This window comes from Rutidosis leptorrhynchoides, chromosome 9, assembly GCF_046630445.1.
Source record: "Rutidosis leptorrhynchoides isolate AG116_Rl617_1_P2 chromosome 9, CSIRO_AGI_Rlap_v1, whole genome shotgun sequence".
Taxonomy (NCBI): Eukaryota; Viridiplantae; Streptophyta; class Magnoliopsida; order Asterales; family Asteraceae; genus Rutidosis; species Rutidosis leptorrhynchoides.
The window spans coordinates 173,475,607-173,490,046 of NC_092341.1; positions in this window are offsets into that span (position 1 = coordinate 173,475,607).

Below are 14,440 nucleotides of genomic sequence, written 5' to 3' on the forward strand. Positions count from 1 at the left end.
TTTTATTTATGCAAATTTAAAAATGAAAAGGGTATGAAGTGTAGTGACCCGAACTTTTCCATGTTTATATATATTAATTGAGATTGATATTTACATGATTAAATGTTTTCAACATGTTAAGCAATCAAACTTGTTATGACTTGATTAATTGAAATATGTTTCATATAGACAATTGACCACCCAAGTTGACCGGCGATTCACGAACGTTAAAACTTGTAAAAACGACATGACGATATATATATGGATATACATATGGTTAACATGAGGTTATGATAAGTAAGTATCTCCATAAGTATATTAACAATGAGTTATATACATATAAACAAGACTACTAACTTAAGGATTTCGAAACGAGACATATATGTAACGATTATCGTTGTAACGACATTTAAATGTATATATATCATATTAAGATATATTAATATATCATAATATCATGATAATATAATAATTTAACATCTCATTAGATATAATAAACAATGGGTTAACAACATTAATTGAGATCGTTAACTTAAAGGTTTCAAAACAACACTTACATGTAACGACTAACGATGACTTAACGACTCAGTTAAAATGTATATACATGTAGTGTATTTAGATGTATTAAAATACTTTTGGAAGACTTCAAGACATATATCAAAACACTCATACTTAACGAAAATGGTTACAGTTACTTTCCCATTCTTTTCTTTCATCAAGAATTCTAGTCGTATTCTTACCCGTATTATACACAGCTTCAAAACGTACTTACTATGGGTATATACCAATAGAAACTAGTATGGGATTCCACTCTTGATTATGTCATGTATGACTAATCAATTTTAACTTCTACCATGAGCTAGTCAACTAACTAGAACTCCTTTTAACCCCACTCACCACTCACCAATTACCACTCATCATTCACTCCATTTCACTTCCAATTCTCTTTCTAATTCTCTCTCAACACACACACACTATTATGAACGTATTTTTTCAGTAGTTAATCATCATCTTCTTCAAAAATCACTTCAAGAATCAAGCTATAATCATCATAGGAAGAACACTTCAAGAACACTTCAAAAATCCCTTCAAGATTACTAATTTACTTCCAAGCTTTCTAATCCATTCCAAGTAATCATCTAAGATCAAGAAACCTTTGTTATATACAGTAGGTTATCTTTCTTATTCAAGGTAATATTCATATTCAAACTTTGATTCAATTTCTATAACTATAAACTATCTTAATTCGAGTAAAAATCTTACTTGAACTTGTTTTTGTGTCATGATCCTACTTCAAGAACTTTCAAGCCATCCAAGATCCTTTGAAGCTAGATCATTTCTTGTCACTTCCAGTAGGTTTACCTACTAAACTTGAGGTAGTAATGATGTTCATAACATCATTCGATTCATATATATAAAACTATCTTATTCGAAGGTTTAAACACGTAATCACTAGAACATAGTTTAGTTAATTCTAAACTTGTTCGCAAACAAAAGTTAATCCTTCTAACTTGACTTTTAAAATTAATTAAACACATGTTCTATATCTATATGATATGCTAACTTAATGATTTAAAACCTGGAAACACGAAAAACACCGTAAAACCGGATTTACGCCGTCGTAGTAACACCGCGGGCTGTTTTGGGTTAGTTAATTAAAAACTATGATAAACTTTGATTTAAAAGTTGTTATTCTGAGAAAATGATTTTTATTATGAACATGAAACTATATCCAAAAATTATGGTTAAACTCAAAGTGGAAGTATGTTTTCTAAAATGGTCATCTAGACGTCGTTCTTTCGACTGAAATGACTACCTTTACAAAAACGACTTGTAACTTATTTTTCCGACTATAAACCTATACTTTTTCTGTTTAGATTCATAAAATAGAGTTCAAGATGAAACCATAGCAATTTGATTCACTCAAAACGGATTTAAAATGAAGAAGTTATGGGTAAAACAAGATTGGATAATTTTTCTCATTTTAGCTACGTGAAAATTGGTAACAAATCTATTCCAACCATAACTTAATCAACTTGTATTGTATATTATGTAATCTTGAGATACCATAGACACGTATACAATGTTTCGACCTATCATGTCGACACATCTATATATATTTCGGAACAACCATAGACACTCTATATGTGAATATTGGAGTTAGCTATACAGGGTTGAGGTTGATTCCAAAATATATATATAGTTTGAGTTGTGATCAATACTGAGATACGTATACACTGGGTCGTGGATTGATTCAAGATAATATTTATCGATTTATTTCTGTACATCTAACTGTGGACAACTAGTTGTAGGTTACTAACGAGGACAGCTGACTTAATAAACTTAAAACATCAAAATATATTAAAAGTGTTTTAAATATATTTTGAACATACTTTAATATATATGTATATATTGTTATAGGTTCGTGAATCAACAGTGGCCAAGTCTTACTTCTCGACGAAATAAAAATCTGTGAAAGTGAGTTATAGTCCCACTTTTAAAATCTAATATTTTTGGGATGAGAATACATGCAGGTTTTATAAATGATTTACAAAATAGACACAAGTACGTGAAACTACATTCTATGGTTGAATTATCGAAATCGAATATGCCCCTTTTTATTAAGTCTGGTAATCTAAGAATTAGGGAACAGACACCCTAATTGACGCGAATCCTAAAGATAGATCTATTGGGCCTAACAAACCCCATCCAAAGTACCGGATGCTTTAGTTCGAAATTTATATCATATCCGAAGGGTGTCCCGGAATGATGGGGATATTCTTATATATGCATCTTGTTAATGTCGGTTACCAGGTGTTCACCATATGAATGATTTTTATCTCTATGTATGGGATGTGTATTGAAATATGAAATCTTGTGGTCTATTATTATGATTTGATAAATATAGGTTAAACCTATAACTCACCAACATTTTTGTTGACGTTTTAAGCATGTTTATTCTCAGGTGATTATTAAGAGCTTCCGCTGTCGCATACTTAAATAAGGACGAGAATTGGAGTCAATGCTTATATGATATTGTGTAAAAACTGCATTCAAGAAACTTATTTTGTTGTAACATATTTGTATTGTAAACCATTATGTAATGGTCATGTGTAAACAGGATATTTTAGATTATCATTATTTGATAATCTACGTAAAGTTTTTTAAAACCTTTATCTATGAAATAAAGGTTATGGTTTGTTTTAAAAATGAATGCAGTCTTTGAAAAACGTCTCATATAGAGGTCAAAACCTCGCAACGAAATCAATTAATATGGAACGTTTCTAATCAATAAGAACGGGACATTTCAGTTGGTATCCGAGCGTTGGTCTTAGAGAACCAGAATTTTGCATTAGTGTGTCTTATCGAGTTTGTTAGGATGCATTAGTGAGTCTGGACTTCGACCGTGTTTACTTGAAAAATGATTGCTTAACAAATTTTGTTGGAAACTATATATTTTTAACATGTGAATATTATGTGATATATTAATCTCTTAACGCGTTTGATATTATGTGATAGATGTCTACCTCTAGAACAAGTCCCATTGACTCACCTAATAATAATGAAGAGTCAAATGTAAATTGGAATGATTCGTGGACAGATTCACAAGTTCCCGAAGAGGAACCGGAAGAAGAGTCGGAACCGGAAGAAGAATCGGAAGAAGAATCGGAACCGGAAGAAGAATCGGAACCGGATGAAGAAATAGAACCGGTGGGGGAAATAATAAAACGGTTAAGTAAAAGAAAATCCTCAACCAACCGACCAAGGTTAATTATGGTCAATGGTGTTTCCGCCAAGGAAGCAAAATATTGGGAGGATTACCAATTCTCCGATGAATCGGATTCCGACGAGAATTCCGATGATGTTATAGAAATTACCCCAACTGAATTTAAAAAGGCAAAAGAAAATAATAAGGGTAAGGGCATAAAAATAGAGAAATCTAATTCCAACCCCGATGAACTTTATATGTATCGTCAACCCCCGAAGTCCTTAAGTTGTAACAATGACCCGGGAACCTCTAAACCACCAGGTTTTTCTAAACCAATGTGGATAACGACGGCTCGTATTAGGGGAACATCATATATCCCTAGAAACTTGGCAAAACGAACCAAAACCGAAGAAGAAGAAACAAGCGAGTCGGAATAAGATAGTTGTATTCGTGTGGTGTAATATATGTAATATAGTGTGCTTATGCTTTAAGATATATGTAAAAATTGCTTGTATTAATAAGTATTTTTTTATGAATCTAACTCTTGTCTATTTTACAGTATAAAAACACAAAATGGATGATAGACAACCCAATATTTTAAGAGACCTACCCGGAGACATGATTGATGAAATCTTGTCTAGAGTCGGTCAGAATTCTTCGGCACAACTATTTAAGGCGAGATCAGTTTGTAAGACATTCGAAGAACGTTCCAAGAATGCCTTGGTTTATAAAAGGCTTTCGTTCGAAAGATGGGGGATATCACATTGGGAAATCCATAAGTTATGATGTGTTTACTTTGACGCATATATTGCGGGGAACCCAAATGCTATTTTACGCAATGGGTTAAGAAATTATTTTGACTCAATATATCCGAATATTGGACTTCGTGATTTAGAAAAAGCAGCTAACATGCAACATAAAGAAGCATGTTATGCTTACGGATTAGTAATGTTCGTTTCTCACCAAAGTGAGAACAAGAACATCAGGCTACAACTATTAAACAAAACGTTCCCACAAGTGACGGAGTCGGTATTTGGGGTAAGAAATGAGGTTTTTAGATTGTTACGGGACTGTTGGACATTACGTAACCCTCGTCCCTTTGACGACGTTACAACACGCTGTCTTATCAACGGCCATAACGGTTATGTTCCACAAGACCAAGGATGGGAAGTAATCCTAGTAAAACCAGAATGCATGACTTGTTTCTGGACGTATGAATTACGTGTCTTTATTGCCTTTGCTGAACGACTTGTGTACTAGCTAGAATTATCTTCACAACCATCTTGTATCAAATTTATTGTGTGCTATATTTCATGCTATATGTAAAATAAGCGGTATTGTAAGTTTGTAAAATATTGTGTAAAAGTTTGAACGCGAAATATTATTATAATCAGTTTTTCATATAGAATTGTAGTAGTTGAATTGTATATTAGCTACTAAGTATGAACTTAACGGGTAGGTACTACCCGAATTTAAACTTATAAAAAGCTAATATGAAGAAAAAACTTTTATAAATGAGTTCATATTATGCTACGAAATACTATTAACTACTCTTAATATTCTGTATGATTAACTTGTTCCATTTGACTATTTTGAAGGAAATGGCACCGACTACTCGACACACCGTGAATATGAATGAAGAGGAATTCCGTACTTTTCTAGCTTCAAACATAGCCGCAGTACAGGCTGCGCTACATACCAACAATAACCTTGGATCTAGCAGTACAGGAAATCGTGTAGGATGCACCTACAAAGAATTCACTGCCTGCAAACCTTTGGAATTTGATGGAACCGAAGGACCGATCGGATTGAAACGGTGGACCGAGAGGGTCGAATCGGTGTTTGCCATAAGTAAGTGTACTGAAGAGGACAAAGTGAAGTACGCTACGCATACCTTCACAGGTTCTGCGTTAACATGGTGGAATACCTATCTAGAGCAAGTGGGACAAGACGATGCGTATGCACTACCGTGGTCAGCATTCAAGCACTTGATGAACGAGAAGTACCGTCCCAGAAAATAAGCTCAAGACAGAACTTAGAGGGTTACGAACCCAAGGATTTGATATTACCACGTACGAAAGACGATTCACAGAATTGTGCCTATTGTGTCCGGGAGCATTCGAAGATGAGGAAGAGAAGATCGACGCGTTTGTGAAAGGATTACCGGAAAGAATCCAAGAAGATATAAGTTCACACGAGCTCGCCTCCATACAACATGCATGTAGAATGGCTCACAAACTAGTGAACCAGATTGAAGAAAGAATTAAAGAACAGACTGCTGAAGAGGCCAATGTGAAGCAAGTCAAAAGAAAGTGGGAGGAAAACGGTGATAAGAATCACTAATACAACAACAACAGCAATTACAACAATAATCGCAACAATTATCCCAACAATCGCAACATCAATCGCAACTACAACAAACGGCCCAACAACAACAACAACAACAACAACAACAACAGCAACTACAACAATCATCCCAACAACAATAATAACCGCAACAACAATAACAATCAGAAGCAGCTATGCCAAAGGTGTGAAAAGTATCACTCGGGGTTCTGCACCAAATTTTGCAACAAGTGTAAAAGAAATGGTCATAGCGCGGCGAAGTGTGAGGTCTACGGACCAGGGGTTAATAGAACGAAAGGAACAAATGGTGTCGGAACGAGTAATGGCGGAGCAAGTAGTGTCGGAGCAAGTTATGCCAATGTAGTTTGTTATAAATGTGGAAAATCGGGCCACATTATTAGAAATTGCCCGAACCAGGAGAACACGAATGGACAAGGCCGCGGAAGAGTTTTCAATATTAATGCGGCAGAGGCACAGGAAGACCCGGAGCTTGTTACGGGTACGTTTCTTATTGATAATAAATCTGCTTACGTTTTATTTGATTCGGGTGCGGATAGAAGCTATATGAGGAGAGATTTTTGTGCTAAATTAAGTTGTCCATTGACGCCTTTGGATAGTAAATTTTTACTCGAATTAGCAAATGGTAAATTAATTTCAGCAGATAATATATGTCGGAATCGAGAAATTAAACTGGTTAGCGAAACATTTAAGATTGACTTGATACCAGTAGAGTTAGGGAGTTTTGATGTGATAATCGGTATGGACTGGTTGAAAGAAGTGAAAGCAGAGATCGTTTGTTACAAAAATGCAATTCGCATTATACGAGAAAAAGGAAAACCCTTAATGGTGTACGGAGAAAAGGGCAACACGAAGCTACATCTTATTAGTAATTTGAAGGCACAAAAACTAATAAGAAAAGGTTGCTATGCTGTTCTAGCACACGTCGAGAAAGTACAAACTGAAGAAAAGAGCATCAATGATGTTCCCATTGCAAAAGAATTTCCCGATGTATTTCCGAAAGAATTACCGGGATTACCCCCACATCGATCCGTTGAATTTCAAATAGATCTTGTACCAGGAGCTGCACCAATAGCTCGTGCTCCTTACAGACTCGCACCCAGCGAGATGAAAGAACTGCAAAGCCAATTACAAGAACTTTTAGAGCGTGGTTTCATTCGACCAAGCACATCACCGTGGGGAGCTCCTGTTTTGTTTGTCAAGAAGAAAGATGGTACATTCAGGTTGTGTATCGACTACCGAGAGTTGAACAAACTTACCATCAAGAACCGCTACCCACTACCGAGAATCGATGACTTATTTGATCAACTACAAGGCTCGTCTGTTTATTCAAAGATTGACTTACGTTCCGGGTATCATCAAATGCGGGTGAAAGAAGATGATATTCCAAAGACTGCTTTCAGAACACGTTACGGTCATTACGAGTTTATGGTCATGCCGTTTGGTTTAACTAATGCACCAGCTGTGTTCATGGACCTTATGAACCGAGTGTGTGGACTATACCTTGACAAGTTTGTCATTGTTTTCATTGATGACATACTTATTTACTCAAAGAATGACCAAGAACACGGTGAACATTTGAGAAAGGTGTTAGAAGTATTGAGGAAGGAAGAATTGTACGCTAAGTTTTCAAAGTGTGCATTTTGGTTGAAAGAAGTTCAATTCCTCAGTCACATAGTGAACAAAGAAGGTATTAAGGTGGATCCGGCAAAGATAGAAACTGTTGAAAAGTGGGAAACCCCGAAAACTCCGAAACACATACGCCAGTTCTTAGGACTAGCTGGTTACTACAGAAGGTTCATCCAAGACTTTTCCAGAATAGCAAAACCCTTGACTGCATTAACGCATAAAGGGAAGAAATTTGAATGGAATGATGAACAAGAGAAAGCGTTTCAGTTATTGAAGAAAAAGCTAACTACGGCACCTATATTGTCATTGCCTGAAGGGAATGATGATTTTGTGATTTATTGTGACGCATCAAAGCAAGGTCTCGGTTGTGTATTAATGCAATGAACGAAGGTGATTGCTTATGCGTCTAGACAATTGAAGATTCACGAACAAAATTATACGACGCATGATTTGGAATTAGGCGCGGTTGTTTTTGCATTAAAGACTTGGAGGCACTACTTATATGGGGTCAAAAGTATTATATATACCGACCACAAAAGTCTTCAACACATATTTAATCAGAAACAACTGAATATGAGGCAGCGTAGGTGGATTGAATTATTGAATGATTACGACTTTGAGATTCGTTACCACCCGGGGAAGGCAAATGTGGTAGCCGATGCCTTGAGCAGGAAGGACAGAGAACCCATTCGAGTAAAATCTATGAATATAATGATTCATAATAACCTTACTACTCAAATAAAGGAGGCGCAACAAGGAGTTTTAAAAGAAGGAAATTTAAAGGATGAAATACCCAAAGGATCGGAGCAGCATCTTAATATTCGGGAAGACGGAACCCGGTATAGGGCTGAAAGGATTTGGGTACCAAAATTTGGAGATATGAGAGAAATGGTACTTAGAGAAGCTCATAAAACCAGATACTCAATACATCCGGGAACGGGGAAGATGTACAAGGATCTCAAGAAACATTTTTGGTGGCCGGGTATGAAAGCCGATGTTGCTAAATACGTAGGAGAATGTTTGACGTGTTCTAAGGTCAAAGCTGAGCATCAGAAACCATCAGGTCTACTTCAACAACCCGAAATCCCAGAATGGAAATGGGAAAACATTACTATGGATTTCATCACTAAATTGCCAAGGACTGCAAGTGGTTTTGATACTATTTGGGTAATAGTTGATCGTCTCACCAAATCAGCACACTTCCTGCCAATAAGAGAAGATGACAAGATGGAGAAGTTAGCACGACTGTATTTGAAGGAAGTCGTCTCCAGACATGGAATACCAATCTCTATTATCTCTGATAGGGATGGCAGATTTATTTCAAGATTCTGGCAGACATTACAACAAGCATTAGGAACTCGTCTAGACATGAGTACTGCCTATCATCCACAAACTGATGGGCAGAGCGAAAGGACGATACAAACGCTTGAAGACATGCTACGAGCATGTGTTATTGATTTCGGAAACAGTTGGGATCGACATCTACCGTTAGCAGAATTTTCCTATAACAACAGCTACCATTCAAGCATTGAGATGGCGCCGTTTGAAGCACTTTATGGTAGAAAGTGCAGGTCTCTGATTTGTTGGAGTGAAGTGGGGGATAGACAGATTACGGGTCCGGAGATTATACAAGAAACTATCGAGAAGATCATCCAAATTCAACAACGGTTGAAAACCGCCCAAAGTCGACAAAAGAGCTACGCTGACATTAAAAGAAAAGATATAGAATTTGAAATTGGAGAGATAGTCATGCTTAAAGTTGCACCTTGGAAAGGCGTTGTTCGATTTGGTAAACGAGGGAAATTAAATCCAATGTATATTGGACCATTCAAGATTATTGATCGTGTCCGACCAGTAGCTTACCGACTTGAGTTACCTCAACAACTCGCGGCTGTACATAACACTTTCCACGTCTCGAATTTGAAGAAATGTTTTGCTAAAGAAGATCTCACTATTCCGTTAGATGAAATCCAAATCAACGAAAAACTCCAATTCATCGAAGAACCCGTCGAAATAATGGATCGTGAGGTTAAAAGACTTAAGCAAAACAAGATACCAATTGTTAAGGTTCGATGGAATGCTCGTAGAGGACCCGAGTTCACCTGGGAGCGTGAAGATCAGATGAAGAAAAAATACCCGCATCTATTTCCAGAAGATTCGTCAACACCTTCAACAGCTTAAAATTTCGGGACGAAATTTATTTAACGGGTAGGTACTGTAGTGACCCGAATTTTTCCATGTTTATATATATTAATTGAGATTGATATTTACATGATTAAATGTTTCCAACATGTTAAGCAATCAAACTTGTTAAGACTTGATTAATTGAAATATGTTTCATATAGACAATTGACCACCCAAGTTGACCGGCGATTCACGAACGTTAAAACTTGTAAAAACGACATGACGATATATATATGGATATACATATGGTTAACATGAGGTTATGATAAGTAAGTATCTCCATAAGTATATTAACAATGAGTTATATACATATAAACAAGACTACTAACTTAAGGATTTCGAAACGAGACATATATGTAACGATTATCGTTGTAACGACATTTAAATGTATATATATCATATTAAGATATATTAATATATCATAATATCATGATAATATAATAATTTTACATCTCATTAGATATAATAAACAATGGGTTAACAACATTAATTGAGATCGTTAACTTAAAGGTTTCAAAACAACACTTACATGTAACGACTAACGATGACTTAACGACTCAGTTAAAATGTATATACATGTAGTGTATTTAGATGTATTAAAATACTTTTGGAAGACTTCAAGACATATATCAAAACACTCATACTTAACGAAAATGGTTACAGTTACTTTCCCATTCTTTTCTTTCATCAAGAATTCTAGTCGTATTCTTACCCGTATTATACACAGCTTCAAAACGTACTTACTATGGGTATATACTAATAGGAACTAGCATGAGATTCCACTCTTGATTATGTCATGCATGACTAATCAATTTTAACTTCTACCATGATCTAGTCAACTAACTAGAACTCCTTTTAACCCCACTCACCACTCACCAATTACCACTCATCATTCACTCCATTTCACTTCCAATTCTCTTTCTAATTCTCTCTCAACACACACACACACACACACACACTATTATCAACGTATTTTTTCAGTAGTTAATCATCATCTTCATCAAAAATCACTTCAAGAATCAAGCTATAATCATCATAGGAAGAACACTTCAAGAACACTTCAAAAATCCCTTCAAGATTACTAATTTACTTCCAAGCTTTCTAATCCATTCCAAGTAATCATCTAAGATCAAGAAACCTTTGTTATATACAGTAGGTTATCTTTCGTACTCAAGGTAATATTCATATTCAAACTTTGATTCAATTTCTATAACTATAAACTATCTTAATTCGAGTAAAAATCTTACTTGAACTTGTTTTTATGTCATGATCCTACTTCAAGAACTTTCAAGCCATCCAAGATCCTTTGAAGCTAGATCATTTCTTGTCACTTTCAGTAGGTTTACCTACTAAACTTGAGGTAGTAATGATGTTCATAACATCATTCGATTCATATATATAAAACTATCTTATTCGAAGGTTTAAACACGTAATCACTAGAACATAGTTTAGTTAATTCTAAACTTGTTCGCAAACAAAAGTTAATCCTTCTAAATTGACTTTTAAAATTAACTAAACACATGTTCTATATCTATATGATATACTAACTTAATGATTTAAAACCTGGAAACACGAAAAACACCGTAAAACCGGATTTATGCCGTCGTAGTAACACCGCGGGCTGTTTTGGGTTAGTTAATTAAAAACTATGATAAACTTTGATTTAAAAGTTGTTATTCTGAGAAAATGATTTTTATTATGAACATGAAACTATATCCAAAAATTATGGTTAAACTCAAAGTGGAAGTATGTTTTCTAAAATGGTCATCTAGACGTCGTTCTTTCGACTGAAATGACTACCTTTACAAAAACGACTTGTAACTTATTTTTCCAACTATAAACCTATACTTTTTCTGTTTAGATTCATAAAATAGAGTTCAATATGAAACCATAGCAATTTGATTCACTCAAAACGGATTTAAAATGAAGAAGTTATGGGTAAAACAAGATTGGATAATTTTTCTCATTTTAGCTACGTGAAAATTGGTAACAAATCTATTCCAACCATAACTTAATCAACTTGTATTGTATATTATGTAATCTTGAGATACCATAGACACGTATACAATGTTTCGACCTATCATGTCGACACATCTATATATATTTCGGAACAACCATAGACACTCTATATGTGAATGTTGGAGTTAGCTATACAGGGTTGAGGTTGATTCCAAAATATATATAGTTTGAGTTGTGATCAATACTGAGATACGTATACACTGGGTCGTGGATTGATTCAAGATAATATTTATCGATTTATTTCTGTACATCTAACTGTGGACAACTAGTTGTAGGTTACTAACGAGGACAGCTGACTTAATAAACTTAAAACATCAAAATATATTAAAAGTGTTGTAAATATATTTTGAACATACTTTAATATATATGTATATATTGTTATAGGTTCGTGAATCAACAGTGGCCAAGTCTTACTTCTCGACGAAGTAAAAATCTGTGAAAGTGAGTTATAGTCCCACTTTTAAAATCTAATATTTTTGGGATGAGAATACATGCAGGTTTTATAAATGATTTACAAAATAGACACAAGTACGTGAAACTACATTCTATGGTTGAATTATCGAAATCGAATATGCCCCTTTTTATTAAGTCTGGTAATCTAAGAATTAGGGAACAGACACCCTAATTGACGCGAATCCTAAAGATAGATCTATTGGGCCTAACAAACCCCATCCAAAGTACCGGATGCTTTAGTACTTCGAAATTTATATCATATCCGAAGGGTGTCCCGGAATGATGGGGATATTCTTATATATGCATCTTGTTAATGTCGGTTACCAGGTGTTCACCATATGAATGATTTTTATCTCTATGTATGGGATGTGTATTGAAATATGAAATCTTGTGGTCTATTATTATGATTTGATAAATATAGGTTAAACCTATAACTCACCAACATTTTTGTTGACGTTTTAAGCATGTTTATTCTCAGGTGATTATTAAGAGCTTCCGCTGTCGCATACTTAAATAAGGACGAGAATTGGAGCCCATGCTTGTATGATATTGTGTAAAAACTGCATTCAAGAAACTTATTTTGTTGTAACATATTTGTATTGTAAACCATTATGTAATGGTCGTGTGTAAACAGGATATTTTAGATTATCATTATTTGATAATCTACGTAAAGCTTTTTAAAACCTTTATCTATGAAATAAAGGTTATGGTTTGTTTTAAAATTGAATGCAGTCTTTGAAAAACGTCTCATATAGAGGTCAAAACCTCGCAACGAAATCAATTAATATGGAACGTTTCTAATCAATAAGAACGGGACATTTCATGAAGGAGGTTCTTGAGAGTGGTCCATGGTTAGTTAATAATGTTCCTTTTTTTGTGAATCAGTGGGAACCTAGGGTTTGGCTTGAAAAAATTGAACCTGAAAAAGTTCCAATTTGGATTTGTATTCACAATATACCCATTGAACTATGGAGTGGCAGAAGTATAGGTAAACTTGTTAGTGGTATTGGTAGGCCTATGTTGATGGACAAAGTTACTTCAGAGAGATGTTTGAGTAAAAGTGGAAGACTAGGTTTTGCTAGAGTTTTGACTGAAGTCAATGCAGCTGATGACATTCCTAGCTTTGTCGAATTTTCCTATCCTGTGATTGGTTCTTTTCCAGCCAAAGTGGGCAAACTTGAGGTGACCTATCAATAGAAACCGCCTTTATGCACTCATTGCAAAGTGTTTGGGCACTCTTTTAATACTTGTAAAATTAGGCCTAAAACAGAAGATGAAGTATCTGCACAAGTGTTAAAAGACGCGTTGAAAATCAACAATGATGGTGAAACAGTTGATTTAAATAACCAGTGTGTTGAGGACGGCTTTAAAGTTGTTGGTAAGAAAGGAAGGGTATTTCATAAGTTGAATTTTGATAATAATAAAAGTCAATGGCAGTCAACAGAAGCAAAAGGTATCAAGCAAAATGCAGTTAATAATAATTATGGTATTAAAGACAATATTGTTGTGGAGGAAACAGATTGGAATGTGGAGTCCCAGAAAAGTCGAAATCATAATGTTTTAAGGAAAAGAGATAAAGGGAAGGGCATTGATGGTGAAGGTAATAATAAGACATATTCCAAAGATAGAATTGAAACAAACAATCCTTTTTATGTATTAGTAGATGATGAGGGTAATACTGATGGTAATACTAATGTTCAAGTATTATAGGACTCCATGAATCAAATATAATTAAGTTGCTCGATGAACTAAATATCAATAGTGGCACATCAACCATGCTTCTTAATACGATTAAGGATGCTGCTATACTGCTTGACGAAGGTATAAAACACGTCTTAATGTGAATAATTTTAAGATCGATAACTCAATTTATAGCTACTTTTTGAGCATCAGTTGCTCTATGTTTTTTGATTTTCTAACTTAAATTATATTTATTCATCTTATTTAGTGTTTTCGTGTTTACTACTTCAAGATATAGTCCATATGTTCTACATATGCAAAGACCTCTGAATCTCAAAAGACAAAGGGATCTGTAGGTTGGAGAGTATAGGGGACATCCTCAAAATAATCTTTAAAGAAACTGGTAATGGCCATGCTCAATAT